Consider the following 23,061-nt stretch of genomic DNA (forward strand, 5'->3'; position numbering starts at 1 on the left):
CCACGCATCACCCACGGCTATTAAAACAAACTTGAATTGTTCGTCGTGTCCACACCCGGCGATGATGAACATGACCGCAAGACGAGCACACCCCCTACCCGGTAATGAGGCGGTTGGCATTTATAGCGGAAATATTTTCACACCAAGCTTAATATGGATTATTTCAAGAATTTTACAAAACCCGCCGTATCTCGTAAGTCCATTAAAGGTCAAATCCTCTTAAATCCCAGCCTAAACAAACAAACACCAATGATGGCTCTTGTTCATTCTCTAAATAGGCCCGGGGGTAGCCCGGCCCTCTCCACAACGTAGCGTTCTCAAGTGGGTAGTGGCGGCCCCTTCCATCGTTCCCCCAGGGTAAGGCGTTTGACTTGTCTGAGCTGGTACCCTGGGGATTTTCGTGGCAGATGGTGAAAGTGTTGAGATGCGTGTAGACAATATCGAACAGTCTGGTCGTTTTGACATGTGTTTTTTTTATTATATAGACATCGTGCATACAATGTATATATGTAAGACTCGCGCATGTTGCAAAATAACGTTGTCATTTGCTACCATGGGGATTCAACTTTCTGACAGACGCGCGCCTGTCTAGCTAAGTTTCTTTGGGTGGCGGGAGGGGGGAAGGAGGGTGTGTGTGTTTCAAATTGCCCCTTCGGTATATTCCTCTTGTGGAATATCGATTTTAAAGGCTGCAATTGACATTGTCAGTCGTGAGCATAATTCGCAGTAAGGGACATTGAAAACTACTACTAAATATAGCAATGGGTAATATGTTATTGCCTCGCCGTGAAGGAATAATCTCCCGACTTGTGTTCATATTCTTACAGGGCGTGGGGCTCATTTTCGCCCGTCCTGATATGTGTGAATTAATGCTCAAAACGAGGTAATACCAACTATCGATGAATTACTATCATCATATTCCACACCATGTTTTCTAACATCCGACTCATCATTCATTTCTTGTTATGATATTCTTCCAGCTACATCAACCGAGCGCGACCGCCTCCGATGTGGTGGTAGAGAGTCCCCCCGGAGAGCGGAAGGTCCGGGGTGTCATCCCCGGCCATGTCATATCTAAAGACATTAAAAGATGGTACTTGTTGTTAACCTGCCTGGCGCTCGGCATTAAGGAGCTAAAGCAAGGACTGGTGGACTCGGAGTCAGCATACTGTTCCTGAGTGGGGTATTCATGTTAAAGTGCGACATGGTATATGCATGGGCTACCACTATGAAAGTACAAGCAACCACACACACTCATGCATGCACGTCGCTATATAAGTGCAACAATCGACGTTAAACCCCATGTCCCCACACCTCACCTTCTGAAACCAAAATGAGTGAGTGAGTTTGGTTAAACACCGCTTTGAACAGTATTCGAGTTATATCAGGGCGTGTCAGCTTAATGTTGTGGGAAAGCCCGATGTGATGCAGCTCTCAGACGTTTACAACAGTGGTGAAACCCACGATACTATTCTGAGAAAGTGAGTATCATTATTAGAACTAATCTGGGATTCGAACCCACGATCACTGGATTCTGGCACATCTAAGTAAGACAACTCTGCACAGCGAATCCAGGCGGTATACGATGGAAACCCGTACCCCTAATCTAAAAGCAATTCTTCCAATTGCCACCTAAACGGACACAACTCTAATATGATTCGAATTCGTTCATTGCATGTAAAAATGATATTAAGACCGACCCCTCTCTGTCTCCTTCTACATGAATAACACCATGATAACTCCTCGTGTATGACCCTTAAATCGGTTTCATTGATGAAGTCCAAAAAACTGTTTGACCCGAACGATAGCAAAGAAATGTCGACAGAAGCACCGTTTCATTAACCTGAGATGAAAATACTGGAACATCATTATTAAACCGCATCTATTGAACCGCTTCTACTCATTTGACGATGGTACCAACCAAGATATTAATCAAAGACAATTAGTGAAATTCCGATTACTGACGGTTCACGGGCTCTTAATGCAGCTTGTATTATAACTCTCAGTAAAGCCACGGACAATAATTTAAGGCAATTATTTTGTTGAGTGAATGTAATCCTACCTTATAAAGTCGGAATTAGCTTAGGTGTATCACTGCGCTAATGATGTCCTTATCAATGCATGATAAGATCACATGATAATAAATTGATTAGTAAATTATGAAATTACAAGAAGTTAATAGGTATCATTGGATTGGATATGCCTCTTTCAGGACAGAAACTCCTGACTGTGTATTCCCTAACAAGAATTAGATAGATTTGAGCGACAATCAATTCAGGTTACTGTCTGCGTGTGGAAATTAATTTACTTCTTTAAATATCACATTGCTTAACCAGAACCACGTTGATAACAAGGTGATTGAGAAAATGGGTGTTACATTGGTTTGATAGTATTATTAACCTCACTCCGTCCAGATAAGGCCAATGACAAATGCATATGAAACACTTTGTTTCAGATTACACGAATTAATACCTATCAGTTATTTAGGAATAGATAATGTTGCCCAGCGAACATAAATTGTCCATTACAAACTCCGAATCAGTGTTGTCTAATGGAGCCTTTGATATTCACCCAGACATTGTGGGATCGGGGGAACCACACACCAATGCACAGCATTCTAAGATCACACATAGCTTATTAGCCCGACCCAGGAAACGCCGCGTCACCTATTTTCGTGCTTTGCTGTCGCGTCTAAAACTTGATATCCTTTCATTTTCAAGTAAAACCACGTAACGTAAAAAAGCCGGATCTAATAAGACCAAGTACATCTGCAATTTCGATATGCATTATCAGCTTGACAGACGAATGACCATCAATCACGCGGATGACCACTCCAATCCGGGTTCGCATCATGTCAATGTTCGACTTTTCGATTTTTCCGACTAGTTACGCGGTCAAATATCGCGAGATCTCACACAGACGAGATGACGGCCATAATTACGGGTCGTAAAGACCCCGGACCATTCATTCAACCGGGAGTCGGTCCCTGATTCTAAATATTTACTTTATCAATAGAAAAGTGAGAAATCAGAGCCGAACGCCATGCCTTCAGGGTATTTTTCTGTCTAATAAAAATGCCAGTTTGGTCAAAGACTCTAAACAGTTTGCTCATATGGTACACCATAATAGGGTTTTCAAACTCTCAATCCACATGTGAATGGATGTCGATCGCTGTTATATTAACACAGAAGCTGTTTGCGTGGACCAGATGGCAATTACGGCTACAAATATTAAGACTATTTCCTCATAAACTCCGGGAACGATAAAAATACATTAATCCATTTCAGTACTTGGCATCGCGAAACCGTGGCACCAGACACCATATAAGTTGTATATGTCATGTCAATTTCATCACAGCTGAAATCCAACTCTGTGCTGCGCCCTAAAACCATGTTCTCGTCGTGTTAATACACAATGGTATCAGCCATAAATATCATTTAGTACCGGGCTTGGTTGTTGGATGTTTAGCCGAACTGTACTTCACCCTTGCTTATTTCATGCCAATCACTGTCACTGTCAGATGTGGTACACATTTCATACATCACATTCGCGAAGACCTGCTGCCATAATGAGAGCACTACCGCACGGCATGCAACTGTCACTCATGCTTACGACTTCATGCGTGCTAATCTACAAAAAGTGCTGTATGGAGTGAATTCGGGGTAATATTTTATTCCATTGTATCTAATATCTAGGTCAAGTAGAACTCGCCCAGCTGTGCTCATATAAGATGCGATCATTCGACATGGTATATTTCAAGTTCGTAAGTGGATAGGTTACCATCAGACTTGGGATGTAATTACAGTAATTGTTAGAAGAACCGCCATAACCCGTGTTAGCCGAATACATTAGTCGTATGCGATGGTAATGACCAGATAGCATTACTATACATCACGTTGTAGATTACTGTGCATATCTCTGTTTCGTCTCAAATCCATCGATCCGTATGTCCATTAATCCATGTATATTCAGACAGGTATCCCAACACTGTCACTAAGCGATAAAAAGGGCTTATAATGAACGGGAACGCCTTCACCGTCCGCCCAGAGAGCGGAAGGTCGGTGGTTACCGTCCACCGTATACCAAAAGACGTGAAAATATGGTACTTGTTTTTACCGTGCCTCGTGGGGGATACAACAAGGACTGGTCGGCACACACACACACACACACACGCACACGCACACGCACGCACACACACACACGCACACACACGCACACACACACGAACGCACACTCACACTCACACGCGCGCGCGCGCACACACACGCACGCACGCACGCACGCACGCACGCACGCACGCACGCACGCACACACACACGTGTTAAACCCCATTTCACCTCCTACAGTTAGCGGTTAGCTTCCTATAACATTGAGGGACGGGGTAGCCGAGCGGTCTACGGCGTTGCCAGGGTCTGCTGGCTATTGGGTCACATCCTCGCCTGAGCATGATTAAGATGGATGGTTTGTCAGTGTCAAATGCCATAGCAGGAAACGTGTACCACCCTTCAGATCCCACGTAGTCCTACTGTAACACTCCAACAGTATACATAATTGAAGCAACCCATGCTTGGCGTAAAAGGGCGACTGGGCTTGTCGTAAGAGGCGACGAACGGGATCGGGTGGTCAGGCTCGCTGACTTGGTTGATGCATGTCATCGATCCCAATTGCGTGGATCGATGCTCATGTTGTCAATCACTAGATTCTCTGGTCCAGACTCGATTACTTACAGACCGCCGTCATATAGCTGGAATATTGCTGAGTGCGGCGTTAAACAACAATCCCTCCACCCCCCCAAAAAAAAAAAAAAAAAATAATAAATAAATAAACTAATTGAATACCTAATCACAAAGATGCGTTAAATACCACGAAGGTTACCATCTGGATTAGAGAGGTTCATTGTGTGTGGTCCCTCCTCACTCCTAAATTAGAACATAAAAGAGTTCTAAACATCGAGAGCTAAACGCGTAATAATAAATCCGCCAGTGCTAAATGACAACAGGCGAGACTAGAAATTCGATCTATGGTGAACTCAAACCTGTACTTCTATCCCGCGGTCCAAATTGAACAAACATGACAAGGGGCTCGATATATCTTGAACTCACAACAGAACTTCGACCCCGCTGTCCAAATTGTAGTTCAGCGGATCCTAGGACCACTTTGATTGCCTTGACAAGTGGAATCGAAAAAACACCAAACCCAATAAAACCTTATAGATTTCGTTGGAACAGACACGGGACTTGACATGTCTTGGTGCCACCAGTCGCCTGCAGTGCTTGACACCCTCCATAATGTCTCTTTGTCATTTCCTCAATATTAAGGAAAGCTATATAATCCTCAGAAGCGGCAGCAGCCATCTTTATCAGTAATCAACGCATCCAATTCTAATTCTCAAGTTTGGAAATTTCCATATTACTATAGTTAAAATGGCTCCGTGAAATGGAATCGTCTACAATGGTTATGTATGAACAATCTGAAGCAAGCTAAAGCTGTTTTATGATATGGAAATACCATTTTCCACCTCATCACCGCAGATCCATCCACTTAAGAACCGGTACCCTGGCAATTCAATCGCCAAGGAAACGGCAGCCTCAACGTCGTAGGGAGATGCCGTGAGCATATAATAATGCCAGTAAATTCGATTTTCACTTAATGCTTTAAACAAATGGCCTCTAAACACATATTAAATATACTTCCAACAGTAATAATTCTCAATTTACCAATGTTTACATGTTGGTATTAAAACAAAAAAACTGTTAACGGTTGTATTGAGGTAATACATTCTGCTTATAGTAACGTGTTTCTGTCTGGCGCGAAGTCGTCTTCAGTACCGTACGTTCGTATACTTTTATTCCGTCGACTGATCCTTGATTATGCATGGTTGATATGAAATCCACCAGAAATAACGACCGGCTTTGGCGACATGTTGAATATAGATACCCTTTAGAACGGAATCCGATGCTATTCAGAATGTAAGCGTTCCCTTTGAAGTAATTACTGTTATGTCAAAAATGATAAATGAATCCATGGTTGTATTAAACCGACATAACACTGGGTTAATGATGTCATATTCTCACTAAATAAGACAATTATCAGACATATGTGAAAGGCATGAGCTTGTCTTTGACATTTGCTCTGTGTCGCCTATGTAATTTGAAATACGATGGTCATATATTCACTCAATAATGTACCTGTACAAAGGATAAAGTCATAAATGACGACGAGGTACTTTTAAAAATGTCAAACGGCATCGTCATGAGATACAAATGACATCGATATAAAACGTCCACAAATAAGATGTGTCTGACATAACCTGCTGTCTCATTTCAGCGAAATCCTTGATTCGTTGTCTCGGGGCACCATTAAAGGTCTCTTGCGATCTTACAATGGTCACTTAATGGTCAAAGACAGACTGACCCGTCTCCATGAAAGTAATAGGAGTGTCCCCACTGGGCATTCTTGTATTGTAATCGAACTCTTTGATGTGATCAGTTCGTGTTTACTCATCTACTGCTAAGCACAACGCAGATTCTGTTTCGCAGCCTTTATAATTGCAAGCACTTGTTCTTGGCACCGAGAGACAAAACCTTGCCCAGTATGAACTCTTGGACTTGAGATAATGATAATATATGATGTTTTCAATCGCGAAACAGAGTTTTTGTAAACATAGTCATCTATGGTTAACAGCTAATTAACTTGGTGCGTTCGTCGCAAGATACGCATGACACACTCACAGCCCATTTGTTCACGGGTAAGTGGCACCCTTCTTTTATCGAGCCCTCGATTCAAGATCTTATTAATATTCACTTCAGAGAAGGGTTCTTTGAAAGTCTTCCTAATGGACCTGTAAAGGATTATTTCTGACAGGACACTGAAGAAGAATAAAATATTTAGGTAGAATCACTCGATTATGAATGTAGCACTTAATGAAAATACGATAAAGCAGGTTTTCAAGAATGTCACTATATCCTCGGCGGTGTACGTTGAATATTTCATAGTGAGCTGATTGTCCCTTAATATATGTACTGATTCCTATGTTGTATTTCACGTTACAATCAATGTACGAATGGGTTTTGTTGCCGTAATTGATTTTCGACACACGGATTCTACAAATGATTTCAATTTGACAGAACATATTTCTTTCAGTACACAGTTCTATATTTATCATTGTTCAAACTCAGATGATCATAATTACTTATCTTTGAACCAAGTCAAGGTTAAGGAAGCCGACTATTCTGGGTTAAGGAAGCCGACTAATCTGGGTTAAGGAAGCCGACTATTCTGGGTTAAGGAAGCCGACTATTCAAGGTTAAGGAAGCCGACTATTCTGGCTTAAGGAAGCCGACTATTCTGGGTTAAGGAAGCCGACTATTCAAGGTTAAGAAAGCCGACTATTCTGGGTTAAGGAAGCCGACTATTCAAGGTTAAGGAAGCCGACTATTCAAGGTTAAGAAAGCCGACTATTCTGGGTTAAGGAAGCCGACTACTCATGGTTAGCTTACGGAATCGACTTAGTTATATTCGCAAAAAGAGTAGATTGATAAAGGCATATCCATATTCAATCTCCCATAGAAAAACTAATTGATTATCAGAACCACGGACAGCACATCCAAATATGCTGTGATCCACTCACCCAACTTACTCGCGCAACTCACCCAACTCACTCACCTAAATCACTCACCCAACTCACTCACCGAACTTCCTCACGCAACTCACCCAACTCACTCACTCCATTCACCGGAATCACTCACGCACCTCCATCACCCGACACACTCCATTCACCGGAATCACTCACTCCATTCACCCAGCTCACTCACGCAACTCACCTGACTCATTCTTCCATTCACTCACCCGACTCACTCACTCCATTCACCCAACTCACCCACGCAACTCACCTGACTCATTCTTCCATTCACTCACCCGACTCACTCACTCCATTCACCCAACTCACTCATGCAACTCACCTGACTCATTCTTCCACTCACTCACCCGACTCACTCACTCCATTCACCGTACTCACTCATGCAACTCACCAGACTCACTCACGCAACTCACCCGACTCACTCACTCCATTCACCCAACTCACTCATGCAACTCACCAGACTCACTCACGCAACTCACCCGACTCATTCACTCCATTCACCGTACTCACTCACTCCATTCTCCCAACTCACTCACCAACTCACCCGACTCACTCCATTCACCCAACTCACTCAATTCATCCAACTCACTCACGCATCTCACCCGACTCACTCACTCCATTCACCGGACTCACTCCATTCACCAAACTCAATCACGCAACTCACCCGACTCACTCACTCCATTCACCCAACTCAATCACGCAACTCAACCAACTCACTCACTCACTCACTCCATTCACCGGACTCACTCAAATCATCCAACTCACTCACGCAACTCATCCAACTCACTCACTCCATTCACCCAACTCACTCACGCAACTCATCCAACTCACTCACGCAACTCACCCGACTCACTTACTCAACTCACTCACCCAACTCACTCATTCCACTCACTCATTCCATCCACCCACTCCATTCCCCCACTCCATTCCCCCACTCCATCCACGCAACAGGAAACCTCAAACTAGAATAACTATATGTGGATAGAAACCATGCATAAAAAAGCGAACCAATATTTTTGTTGGATACATGTGTCCAGCAATTCAATCAGTACCTCGATAAGTCTCTCATGCTATTAATAATACTTGGATAATACTACAAGTAACGTACACAAGCCGCACTTATAAACAAAGAGGGTGAGATGAATTCATTCATCAGTTTGAACATTTACTATTTTAGGTGAACATGATGTGTCATAGCTAAAAAACTGACAACGCTAAGGGGATATTTGATAATAGTGAAACATGACTGGTTGACTAAGTGCAGTTGGGGTATGAGTGACTCAGTTGGAAGTAGAAGCTAATTGACTTCTTACAGTACACACGTCTATTACCACAGCAACATTTGGCCGAAACACAGTCGGAGTTTTAGAACCTGATTCACGGTCCATCCTTGACCTATATATCCTGGCAGGCTGTACAATACATGTCACGTTTAATCATAATTACTTCAAGCTAATAACGCCTTAGTATTTATTTTTCAATCTGACAATAGCACTTGATTTTGGTAACCCTGGGCGAGCGAATTGTTTAAAGAAGGAAAATCACGATACGTTCTTGACTTGGCTTCCTACTTTCAGTTCAAGTGCTTGACCTCAAATCACGACATCAGAACGATTTCCGTTCTCCTATCTGTTCTCTGCCCAAATTGAGACCCACAGTCGATTAAACATAGGACCTTTCAACCCGGGACCTATTACAATCCTTAGTTCTCCGTCTCTCATCTCGCCAAACAGCTCAATCCTTCCCGGAATATAATTCCATAACAACTCCAGGGAATTGAGGATCTTTCATCAACGCATTTTGTACTCGATTATGCATAATTTACACGATTTAGAACTGATTTCTCTCCCAAGCCCAACTCCTGCTTCTCGAGGGAAACCAAATATTAGCCTTTTTGGCTCGTATTCCGCTGCGAAGACCGTGTGGAGAATGGAAAACTGAGTAAAATCGATGTAATATAAATACTTAGCCACAAAGACTGGTTTCAGTTGGGGTAGAGCTACATAGCTAGGGCGGTATACCGTGAAGAAGAAGCAAGCTCTCCATCCCTGTACTCCCCGCATCATAGTCTCGTATAAGGAACAAAGTCAAAATATAGCCCCCTTAAATGTGGGATTGATAAACTGGATGCTATTGATATTGATCATGCAAATGGAGGCGCTGACAGTAAAACGGACAAAGAGCACACGATATATCACTTGGAGGCTTCCTTACTTATACCACTTCATTTAATGCAATATGCTCCGCACAAATTGATTTCAAACAAGAGCGGTAACAGTGGCAGGCTCGCGGATGCCCGTATTTGTAGTTGCAGACGGTGGTTGTCTTGGCGTTGTGAAGTTTGGCCAATGATATAGACTTTTCCATTCAAAAGCTGTTTTCCTACATTCATTGATTGCTGTTCTTTGATGTATAAAAGGAAATGGGGGCCACGTGGCGGAAATGTTTTCCTGTGTGCATATCTGTCAATTAGTAGCCTCAACTGACATTTGTGACGAAGATAACCTATTAATATAGATGTTTGATTATTATTTCCCTAATCTCATGGCAACCAAAGCGTCAAAATTAATTGGTGTCTTGAAGACCTGTTTTCGTCTTGTTTTATTTGACAGTTATGAATTATGTTGCTAGCTACGATCGATCGAAGACGCGAAACAGTTCCTCTATACCATTATTTAAACATCTATTTCTTATTGTGTGAGCGAAATATAAGGCAGTCATGTTCATAAGCTCAGTAACCAGACGTAATGCTAGAGAAACGCTGCAAAAATAGACTTAATGCACTTGGCAAATTGAGAGTAGTTGTGTTCGAACTCGTAAATTATCTTTGAACTTGCAAACATAAATTACTGTGAACACAAGCTAACGTAAACTGACAAGTGGTTGAATGATAAATCGCTTCATAGGGTTCTCGTAACTGTTGCATATGAAACGGTAAAACTGTTCAACATTGTCAGTGCTTCATTATTTGAGCAGTCAAACCCGATTATAGTAAAGACGGATTTTTGTTAAGATGGTTTTATTAAGATTGTAGTCGGGTGATTGTATAGTTGGGTAAACCAACACAATCTGTGGTCCCAAGTGCTGCCTCTTGCTGGGTAGATTGCATCCCTTAACGGCACCAGGATGCGATGACCACAGTACTTTGCGATCTGTGTCACTTTGTGCTTACCTCGCATATTACCATGACACGTTAGAACAAAACTGTAAAGTGTTTATTAAAAGCGGCGGTTGTGTCAACTCACTCACTCACACTAAATTCCGAGTAATCGCAGTTATTAGTTATTGGAATAGCACATACTGGATATAAAGAAATGATTTGAAATGTTCCTTGACATTCGACATATCCGGGATATACATCAGTGACCCACTGGTAACGCACATGGTGTGGCGTATATTGGAAACCTTTTTCTTCGGGAACACGTAACTATTGACTGTTCTATTCATGGTTTATATTGCTTATCTGGTCCTGTAATCTGTTTATACAGTGGATCACTGATTATGTTGAATCTAACAGTAAATACGTCGTTCTCCCGTCTGTTGATTGAAACGTAGGCAACACATCAAGCTCTAGCTGGCATCTACATATAAACGCTAGAAATTCGCTTGTGCCCATTTCCATTCGTACAAGGCCATCTGGTCTGAGTGATTGTAAGGCAATTAAAGCACCACAACTTTACGTCTGAACATGGGTCGCGAAAACATATCCGGTTATTACGAATAGGTCTACAGGAAATATAGCAGAGTCATTCCTTACAAGATTAATTCTAGCTTTTAACAGTTATTTCAGTCACATCAGGGCGTGTGGGCTTGATGTGGGAGGAAGGCCCGAAGTGATTGAGATCATAGAGATGTCCGTGAAACCCACGAGCACAGGTATGGTGCTGACAAACCAAGAAACATTATCAGGCCGATATCTGCGCATCGTACCGAATAAGAGACAGAATACTGTGTGGAAAATTGCGGCTACTATAAATTAGACGACAGCACCCCCCCCCCCCCCCCCCCCCCCCACACACACACACACACACACAACACACACGCCACCCCCGGGTTCCCCTTTTAGTTACGTACATTGATAATTTGTTGATCTATATATTAGCCTTTATGTATTCACTACTATTACTTGTTCTTTTTTGTAAAACAAACACTGTTCATTAAACGTTATGTCATCCCATCACGACTGACATTTCACATATTACTCAGAAATCCGATATGTTTGTATCGTTCCACTACATACATCTCGTAAACATCACTGATTCAGTTCCAAATCCTTATTCATTTTCATATTTCAACCACAAATGAAATCCCACCGCTGCGAACAACGTTTAACGATATGAATACGCAGACAACAGGGGAATGTTTCAACAATGATCGCAGCTAGTGCGGACACGTGTGGTCCACCAGTTCTACTTAACTACAACCAACAGAAAGTAGATGCCAGTTCCAACTGTAGGTTCATAGTCTGCACATGGCTACACTTGGGAATATGGTATTTGGCACATGAAGAAATCAAGTTCTCCTCGTCTCGAGTTCGCCTTTGAGTTGTGTGCGGAGAATTTCCCGTAAGGCACCGGGCACGTGCGCTCGTGTTTATTTCGCTGTCAATTTCACACGTGTCACAGTAAATGTGGCATGACTCATGGGATGTCCCCCACAAAATATTGATAATAGATATGGAGAAAATGACAGCGAAATTGTTTAATTACTTCTCTAATGTTTAATGAGTTTGGTCGTAGGAATCGCATATGTTTTGTCAGATGTAGTCGTAGCTGGATCTCACTGACAGAACTGATGGATCTAGTTACTGGGGTAATTACTAGGTTGATTGTTGCTTTTCATTTTAACAGGGGTTAGATCGTGATATGTACCTACGACCCTATTTTTGCCACTACTATGGTGTTTCCACCTGCAAATTACTTGTAATGAACGAAGTGTCTGGTCGTTTCTGCACAAGTGGCCGCGCACAGCAGTCAGAAATCCAGTTCACCAAAGATCCAATTAAGAGAGGTTTTTGACACCGTTGCTGTTATTCATGAACTTTCAGCATAAGAGCGATATGTAGTATGACTAATATGAGCCAAAGAACCAATTTATTCTGCAAATATAGTCTGTTTTAGCGTGTTTGGGAGTTATCGGAAGCAATGATTTGAAGCATGGCTCACCGATGAATATACATGCGTCATAAAAATGTGTGAAGCCCCACAATTGAACTTTACATATATTACAAATACATTCCTGATTTAATCAAGTACAAAATTATACGAAACCCCTGCACTGAAGACAATATTGAGGCTCGAGGTGATAAGATATGCATCTCCTGGGTTTTTAAAAATATTTAAATTGTCAATTTCATGGAAACGATTGCCTGATAAAGGTTGTAGCGCTCCTGTGGCTACAACTGGGTCCAGTCTGCAGACCCACAGTGTCGTCACATGCTAGGGTCGCGCGTGCTGATCACGCGAGTCCCACATTACGGCTGATGGTCAGGGGACCTGTCTTGACGCGCCCGGGCCGACACAATGCAGCCCCGGGACGAAATTTGAAAGTACTGTCTCTGCGGGTATAATTCAAAAGATAATGGGCTCCTCGGTGTTTTCATTGATTTGAGCATTGTGCCCCCGCACCAACAATGATTACTGTGGAATCGGATAACACATTCACTAGTTATGTGTTGTATGAATTTGGTTGATACATCGACAGCAAAACCTCGTTAATCCGACCGGACTATCAGAAAACAAGTTTCAACCTTTAATATAGGCATTGTGTTATGTTCTTTGTCCATGGTATATTTGGTGCAACCAATCGTCACTGACCGGATAACAAGGTGTCCGGATTAATAGGTTGCACTGTAATTGCATAGCTATTCGATCACACCTAAGGTATTTACTAAAACGAATATTTGTCTTGTTTTGACTTAGAGCCCGATCTTTGACGCCGAGACGCGGTCTCGATTATTGCTTTAAAAAGCCATACATATGACAAGCTCAACTGCACATAGCGATCTAATGAAATGAACAAGATCCTTTCTACTACCTTATCCAATACTTTCAACGATCTATTGGAATTAAAGAATTTTCTGACATCAAAAGCCAGTCTAATCGCTAAATCATGACATTGATCAAAGGAGGATTACAAGAGGACAGGCACTTTATCAAATACATTTAACAAATACCAAAATCGTTCCGAAATTGATATTTGAACTCTCAACACTTTGATGTCCTATTCTATTTTTATCATGTAATTCTGATGGCACTGAGGCGTTAATACAAGGAGTGTTTTACATGAACCTTAATTACGATAATGGCGCTTGTCTTTCTATTGTACTTGAGAGTTATGCCCCTTTGAATCGCTCTCTACAAGCGAAGTTGCGATTTTGGCTCGGGCGCAGCGACCGTGACCTTAGCATGACCTTATCGATTTTCTGATTTTTCTAAAGCCGAGCATTTGAAAATTAGCTCACGTTTTTCGTCACGTCTAAATCTTCTTTAAGTCGTTCTTCCGACTGTGGTTTGCGTTCAATGAAGTCAAAGGAATGAGTCCAACAACTTGTCTAGGTGGCCTTTCAAAAAATAGGCACGACTGAAACACCACACAGCTTCTCGGATAACATTTCTTCATAGTTCAGTTGAAAATGGCAGACAAGTGAACTTTCAAAATGGTGTATTATTTTAATTATGAGCACTAAAAGTCTTTCATATTCGAGTCTGGACCATTCTATCCAGTGATTGACATCATGAGCATCGATTCAAGCAAATGTGATACGATGACATGCATCAACCAATCATGTCAGCGACTGAAAAGTATCCCGAAACCCGAGGTCCGCGTTGAAAGAGTGAGTATTCCTCCCTTCAGAAACGTATCTGCATACCTCAATACACAAGAAGTACATTCATACATCACCATAACTAATGTCTTAAATATTTAATTATTTTAATGCTAAATAATATGACCTTTTGGTGTATACGTTGACTCCATGGCAACATCGACTCTTAATGTCAACATTTCAAGCCCGCCTACGTGCCATAGATTCATCTATCGTTACCAATATATGTCTACAGATACGCCTTATATACTACCACTCTATCATTTCAACAAAGTCCATATGATATTGTCTGTAACACATTTGACGGACATGTACAGTTGTCGGTTACATCACTGACACTTTCGCAGCCGTTTGTGCTATTGCTAGAGATATAAGCAGGATGCTGTCAATAGCTAATACATTACACCCGCCAGGCATCAGTGACCTTCTGTCGAAGCGCTACGCCACCTGATGACATCGGCAAGACAGTTTCAACCTGATGGCATGGTGTTCTTTCATCTTTAAGGAGGAATCTGTCCTCAGAATGACCTGTATTCTTTTTGCAAAGTTTTTTTCAATATTGTCAGAACCAGTCGCAAAGAGGTGTAGAAAATTTATGCATTGAAATTTCAGCTAATGTTGAACTTCTGTAAAGCTGTCTTATAACCAGCATTTCTTTGAAAAGGTTCACACATCGGGATGCGTTCTCAAGTAGTCTAAAAGCTGCTGAAATAATATAGCCACTGCTCATATGTTTAAATCTGGATCTGCTTAAAATCAAGAAATAAAACATTCAGAGCTTGTCCCGTGGGTAGATGATAACATTTAGTTAAGTGAAAGAGTCATCTGGCCATTGCTTCAGCTTCAACAGATTCATCGAAATATGTTCTGAAGAGAAACGTCGATACCCACCTAAAAAGGTTACCTGACACAAAAAGTACGTGGAAACAGTCTGTGACAGAATGCTTCATTGGAGACCGGGCTAAATCGTTAGTAGGAGATATGACATTGCATGGCGTTAGATAGGAACCCGTGAAGATCTAGCTTAGAACCGATCTTCAGCAACCCATGCTTGCCGTTAGAAGTGACTGACGGGATCGGGTTGTCAGGCTCGCTGACTTGGTTGATGCATGTCATTGATGCATATCCCAATTGCATAGATCGATGCTCATGATGTCAATCACAGGATCGAGTGGTCCAAACACGATTATCGACAGACCGACATTATATTCCTGGAATATTGCTGAGTGTGGCGTAAAACAACAAACAAACAAACCGGTTAGGTGAGAATCAGCATATGCATTAACGTCCCGATCAGTAGGCAGTCAATAAATGAGAGCGAGTGTGTTAACATCAACGCACTTCACAAACCTAAAACAATTGAATGAGTAAATATGTCTCTGTCACAATACACAAAAACAGCACATAGAAATATAAATTTGATCCGCCACCTCAATATGACTGCAGTCCATCATGGACTCCATTAATCTTCTCGGCTCATATCGCGTTGCCATGTCCTCAAGGCTGTTTACTGGGATGTGGGCAACTAAAGATCATCATTTATTACCTTCAAATAATGAATTCCAACCCATAACACAAAACACAGATCTCCGACAGATATCCATACGTTGAACGATGACATGAAATACACACTTGATTGACTGAAATCGACATGATCAGACATGTACACAACACTATCGACTAGAAAGTTTGCAACTGCTAGAACAAGTTATTCAAAATGATAGTTTATCATTGAAAGGACACAGAACATGTCGTAACCAATATTGCAGCATGTTCTTTAGTTAATTGAGTTAATTTCAAGTATATTTTGTGGCACTGTGTAAATAGCTAAATGTTACTTCTTGTTTCATGATGTTTATTTCTCCCCTTCAAAGCTGGGAGGTGTCAATCATTATTGACATATATGGTGTTTGTGTAGTGAGAGTAATACGAGTTTTAGAAAGCCAGGCCGGTAACATCATTATGACCAGGGAAGAAGCGTTTCTAATACTCCGGTATTGAAGCCGTGTGTCAACTGATTGAACACGGAAAGTAAATAGCGAGTCGCTGAAGCAAACATCCTCACTACACTGTTCTGTTTGGCTTGTACTGACAACCGCTTTTTGTTTACCAACATGATGTTCATTTTGTTAGTTATTTTCAGGTGATACTATAAAACAAACATGTTGTGTCAGGAAAGTTAACGGAGCGGTAATGACAATATATGCGGGCGTGTTTTTCAAACAAAATGTTTTGTGACATTTTAGTTACGTCTTACAAAACGCCACTTAAATTGGATATAATACAGAGCGCAGTGATAATTGTGGGGCGACTTGGGACTAAGGTTTGGCTATTTGTGCTGATCATTTCCTTAACGGGGACGGTGAGGGGATATGGGGTTTAACATTGTTAGATTATTGCACTTTTATTGCGACGTGTATACAGGAGCGTGCTTGTATGCATGCACGCGCATCTGCTTGTCCTTGTACGGACTAATGTCGGTTTTATAGTGCTAGCCTACTGAGATACCATGCCGCAGTTTAACATGAATAATCCACTCAGACACAGTATACTGACTCCGAGCCGACCGGTCCTTCTTTTAGCCCTTAATGCCGAGCATCAGGCAAGGTAACATCAGTACCATCTTTTAGCGACTTGTTGTTTGACAAGGCCGGAAATTGGACCCCGATCTTCCACACTCCAGGCAGACACCTGATCCACTGGGCCACGGAGACGGCCTGGGGGGTAGGGGTGGAGCGGGTATGGAAATAGTTCCACATGACTAAAGGGTCATATGTATGAGGATATATAGTGAAACCTCCCTACGCCGGACCCTGTTAATGCAGCCACCTAGCCTTCTTGAATGATGCTGGCAGGCACGTCTATACGAGATTGATATACATTACAACATGCCACGATTTCTTCGCAAGGGAATGTAATACGGCTAAATATTATACATACTATGAATCTGCTTGTGTGCATTCTGCATATTTACATTGAACATAGGCTGCATACATACGGTAGAGCAACGACGCACGTTGTAAGTTTACAGCTTTATTGAACCATTGATGTCATACAATCATAATAAACCTTCATTACTTATTAGCCGTAATCGTAGCTTGATGACATCATGACATAATCAGTTATCACACATCCGGGTAATCATTGATGAAACTGTGTGTCCAGCTGGTCGCAAAGGCCATCTCTACAATGGCCACACAGCAGGAAATATTGCCATCCGTTGACAGGGGCTAATAACATGTACGTATCACCTCGAGGAACGGCCCGATGCAATCTGCAACAGCAGTGAAGTGTTATCGTCACTTGTAACACATGGATAGGAGGTAATCTAATAATCATCGATTTCATCACAGTTATGACAGCTTGTATATCGATCGATGGTTATAAGCACTATGGCGGGGACAACGTGTGTTAATCAAGGCAGTGGGGAAGCGTGTTGTTGGAAACATCATGATGGTGCTTATTTCGGATTTGAATTAACCTTCACTGCTGCCACTCAGTAGCACGTGATGTCACGAGATTAGGAAGTCTTTTATCTTAATATACGTGTGCTGTATATCAAAGCACGTTGAGATTTGACTTAAGGGGGAACTTTCCCCTTATACAAGACTTCATTGTTGTGTTTCTTGTCATGCAACATGTCATGGTACTTATCACACGGTACAATTGAATGATGAAAATGCCAAGGTCGCTGTCCCATTTTTATAGCGCTGAATATTTGAAAGTTTGCAGCATGAGTTTACCGACAAGTTCTTATTTTTCCTTAATGCATGAAAATAATCAGAAAAAGTCTAAGAAGTAAAAAAAACAAGAATTGCACAGGTTTGCTTCAGCAGCTGTTAAATGCGATATCTGCCATGTTTTATGAATGAGCAAATTAACGTTCTGCAAATGGTACACGTTCTTAACGAAAAAAATAACATCATTTTTTGCTGTACATCGTCATTTCTTTCATGCTATCCTTTTCGGCATCATTTAGATGCATATTCTATAAGCAGCCACTCACGCGTGGAGTGATGTAGACCTGTCATGGCGTGGTCGCACGACAGATAGAGACCGCATATTTCAATGCGTGACTCTCGCTAATAAGCAAACAGACAACTTTCCGAGCCTCTTCATTATAGATTAAACGAATGAATAAGGTCCAAGTAGCATAAACAAGGCTTGGATGAAGGGAATTAGGACCTCAGGCTTCATAATTAATAACCCACGACCTCCAGTTAATCAAAGCAGTGCATGTTTTTTCACTCGTAATAAAACCGCATAGCCTGGGCTATCATCCTGCCCGCAAGCTGTAATGGTGAAAGTGAGTTTTGCGCTGATTTTTTCCCCTGCTCGGTTTTGACAGCAAGATGGAGCAAATGGCGATGTCTGCAAGAAAATCACTTCGCCGTGAGTCAATCTGACACGCATGCTTTTAATGAATTTGAAAATCAATTTTTAATTAAATTTAACGAAGTCCTATATTTTGGCTCACGATTCGGTTTTTAGACGTGAATGTACAGTCAGGCTTGAAGTTTCATTCACGTCACGTCGTCCTGGGTATATTGGTGTACATTTCATACCCGACGTGCTGAATTGCATTCAGATGTCTGTCTTGTGTCATGTCTATCACAGATTTGGTAGCAATCGGCATTCAAATCACATTTGCCCCGTATATATTATAGCCGGCTGATAAGTAATGTGCGTGATAAAATATATTGCTTTGTTAATAGGGATCTTCCCTCGCAGGCCTCGATAATCTTTCAATACCATTCCGTCACTGCCTCTACTATGACTAACGCACTACAAACCTGCGATCACAATTTGTATTACTGAACTGTGAGAGCAATTTGATTGTCATCTTGACGTGTGCCAAGAGGACTAAGCCGGGATTTGCCGAAAATAATTATTAATTACGGATCAGATTGACGGGTTACAAAAAAACTGATGTGCTATTGCGAGAAAGGGGGTTATTTTTGAAATTGTTTGAAACAATGAAAGTCATCAACCGAGACACGTGACACGTTCAGCCGAGAGATTTACGTCCGACGTTTGCCTAATGTCACTGCTACTGTTCCATTAGGAACTTTCGGCAGGGAATTTTCATGTCCCGATCAGTGGGTAATCAATGTTTTGTTTTACGTATTGATTACAAACGTGCGTGCGCACACCGGAACAGGCGGGCTAAAGCTTTGAAAAAATTCCCCGACCCGAGAATGAAATTTGTTTTGAGAATGAACTTCAATATTACATTGTATAAATTTGTAGTTCCTTCGTTGTAAACATCTAACAAATGGCAATATGACCGAAAATTGTCGATACGATGTTAACCCTTATGTCAGTTACGAACTATAAGGTTCTGTCTCTACAGACAGGTAAATTATCAGCATGTTTATAAAAACTACATAAATAAAATATGACCAACTCAACCCACCAATGCAATTCCAGAAGATTCAGCGGTTGGCTCTTTTGTCAATGACATAAGCGATGATTCACCTGGCATCACCGAGGATTGCCCAGGTGTGTTTATGGGGCACTCTACAGACATAATACCCATTAGTAAATCAGAAAGTTCAATTTATGTAATAACCTGTATTGATCACATTAATTAATAACCATTTACGTTTATTTTCAATATCGTTTAGACAACACCCTCACCAGCCCATAGTATCACAGCTTAAGCAACATGTTGCATTTAATATAACAGACTGAAGTCATTGTCCACGTGTACAACAAATTTGGTATATTGCGAATGGTCATCTGTACATGTAAAGACAGAGTGTCCCCGTTGTTAGAATAAGTCCCCGGAACTTGTCGTAAGTGGTGATGAAGGGCGTTATATCAAACGTTAACTGTACATGTACCTTATCCTATCATGATTGTAAAAAGCTGGTTCATGTGTTACAGGGATTACGTTGATGAAGAATAGGTTCCTGGACAAGCTGAGCTGTCCTTTGTGTTTAGGCTAATGGCCATTTCTGTTTCTGGCGTTACTCGTGACCTTGCAACACACATTTGTCCTCTTTATAACACGTATTACGGTATTTAGCTTGTCCAGAATGAAACAATCACAATTATAAGCCACGGTCAGATGCAGGAGACACCATCAAAGAAGTTGACTAGCCAAGTAATTGACCCCTTAGTGTTAGATAGGACACCTTGTTATCATAAATTTACATACGGACTTCGTGCCGCTCCCCAGCCGACGTTAAACACCGTCTCTGCTAGAACCTCCGTCCTCTCAAAGGGTATGGTTTGATATGCAGACCCCGTTGGACCTGACAATTAGGACTCTCGTTTTCGGGAGGACCCTGAAAATTAACTCGGACTTTTTTAGGGGCCAGGCCGCCTGTGCCAATTAGGAAACCCGCTGGAGTCCAAGACCCTTAAAGTGGATCTATACTTCTTTAAAACATTGTAATTACAGTTGGGAATCGGGGAGTCCTTCCACGCGGTCCCTGCGACGTGACTGTGTTTTCAAATTGTCAACTGTCTCAAAGATTCAAGAAATTTTTGCAATGCGGCCTTCATTGCTTTTTCTTCTAAATGGACTTCCAAGTCAGTTTAACTTATCAAGTATGTTGATCTCATCAGTTTGTCAGCGATCTAATAACCCAACCATCTCAAAACAGCATATTGCATTCATCTTCAAATTTGGACTCAATTTACAAGGATTTTCATCTTGTTTGCGGTATAATCGATAAGAAATATTTTTTCTACGCATGAAGCGCCTTCTTATTATGTCCTAACGTTTCATCCAAATTACTTTCCATCGGATAACGGTTTTGTTATAAGATATTTCCAAATACATTGAAGGTTACTATGCATTATTCATCGAGCAGTCTATCGCCAGTCTATGAATAATTGTTTCGCTATGAAATACAAAACAGCTGCCCCGATTCCGTTCGTTGTCAATTATGATTACTATTTGAAACTAATGACTGACATCTTCGGATATAAGCATGTCAACAAACTGACATCAACAGCTAAGTCGCGACCGACGTCTTTTCTTTCATGTGAGGTCTGATATCGTTAGGATCCCGATGCAAAAACACCACTGAGACCATTTTCTTTAGATGTCAAGAATGAAAGACGGGATCACTTCCTATCCGTGGAAAGAGAGACATCTGCCATCGCCTTTAAACAATTCTAAAACAAAAAAACATAAAAATCTGTACTCACCAATACAAAGGCGATCAGAGGCAGTTAAGACCTGGAGGGCCACTAGCATAAATATCCTTGGCGATAGAAAGAGAATCGTCTCTCTTAACCAGATACGACTAATAAAGACTTGTGGGCTTCACAGGTAGCGTTCAAGTCCATCAACTTGCCCACGAGGGCCGATCTCACAGCAAAACACCTGAATCCCCACTCTTGAGAATTTGAGCCAATCAAACTCCGCCTACTTGAGCGCTTCGGTTGGGCCCGCACCGAGCACTGGAACGCCGGCGGCTCGCGCAAGCACTATCAAGACGAAGACGCTGATGATACGATGTATAGGGAGCAATCATTGTTTCGCTGTGCCACAGCCCGGGAACATATAGATTAAGCGCTGTAATGGTGATAGCGCCTTTAGAAATGATAATTACTCCCAACCACCTGTCAACTCGATATCCCGCTAAGCTCTGTTTGCATGTAGCATGGCTCCCAGAGTTTTATAACCCTGTCTTTTCACTAGCGGGAATGCGGGTAGAAACAGTGCATGAAATGGATTGAAACGGATTGGTCATCATTGATCTGGTTGACCAGATAGAGACCTGACAGGTGAAATGAAAAACGGTAATGAAGCAGTAAATGTTTGTCCAAATGTTTCTCAGAACATTAAGTAAGAACTGAGCACTTCAGAAGGCCATCTTAAGACTATACACTAACTCGGGTTGCAGCTAATGTCCCGTTGAACATTACATTCAGAATAAAGCATTATCACTGTTCTGTTCAAACATTGCGTGTTTAATTTAATATAATTAACAGTTAAACTAGCACCGATGTACCCAACTAACGACTCCTAAATATGTTTCACTTACATTGCCTTCACAAACCATATATAAATCAATATCTGCTGACGTTTGATATTCCACAATCGCCTATTACTGTGGATGCGAAAACAGAAAACTTCCTTTAATAGAATAATATCGAAATGTGGTTGCTCTTCCGCGACAAGATATTAGGAACGAGTTCGTACAGTCACGGAAGCGGTTCGGGTTCGACTCCCGATTTGGGTGTTTTCTCCTCTCGATGTGTTTGCCGTAGTCTTAAACATATAAAGCTTTGCAGCTAGCCTCCCGAAATAAACGCTAATTCACTGTACCAGCGAACGCCATTAACGCTAAGTCTGCCAAACAAGTCCGAAAAAGCCCTCGTAAATGTTACATTGCGAAGCCTGTACTTGTCTCCTAATCATCTTAATGTGTTTATCCCTATGCAATGACCCGCGTTAAAGCGTTGTTTGAGAAGTTGTCTACCGGTAACCCCTGTCGTTATATGGCTGCAACATCCTTAGCAACGGCTCACACATTGAACACACCTCCCACTCATTCACACGCTGCACTTATCTACTAACTCATGATGAGTTACATTGTTATCGTAAGAGGCGACTAACGGGATCGGGTGGTCA

At 41.7% G+C, this 23,061-nt stretch overlaps 1 protein-coding gene across 3 annotated transcripts in view; it reads right to left on the reverse strand.

Annotated features, from left to right (window-relative positions):
* LOC139450130 (protocadherin-9-like) overlaps positions 1–23,061 on the reverse strand; it is a 129,308-nt gene that overhangs the window by 40,042 nt on the left and 66,205 nt on the right. For 2 of the 3 annotated variants that reach the window (XM_071231788.1, XM_071231785.1), the window contains exon 1: positions 21,630–21,783. The exons of the other annotated variant lie outside the window; for it this stretch is intronic. The gene's annotated coding sequence lies outside the window, so the exon portion shown is untranslated. Of the gene's footprint in view, positions 1–21,629; positions 21,784–23,061 lie in introns of those variants that run through there. 3 annotated transcript variants of the gene reach the window in all.

Source organism: Haliotis cracherodii, unplaced genomic scaffold (genome assembly GCF_022045235.1).
Source record: "Haliotis cracherodii isolate W230 unplaced genomic scaffold, xgHalCrac1.p SCAF_8, whole genome shotgun sequence".
Classification (NCBI taxonomy): domain Eukaryota; kingdom Metazoa; phylum Mollusca; class Gastropoda; order Lepetellida; family Haliotidae; genus Haliotis; species Haliotis cracherodii.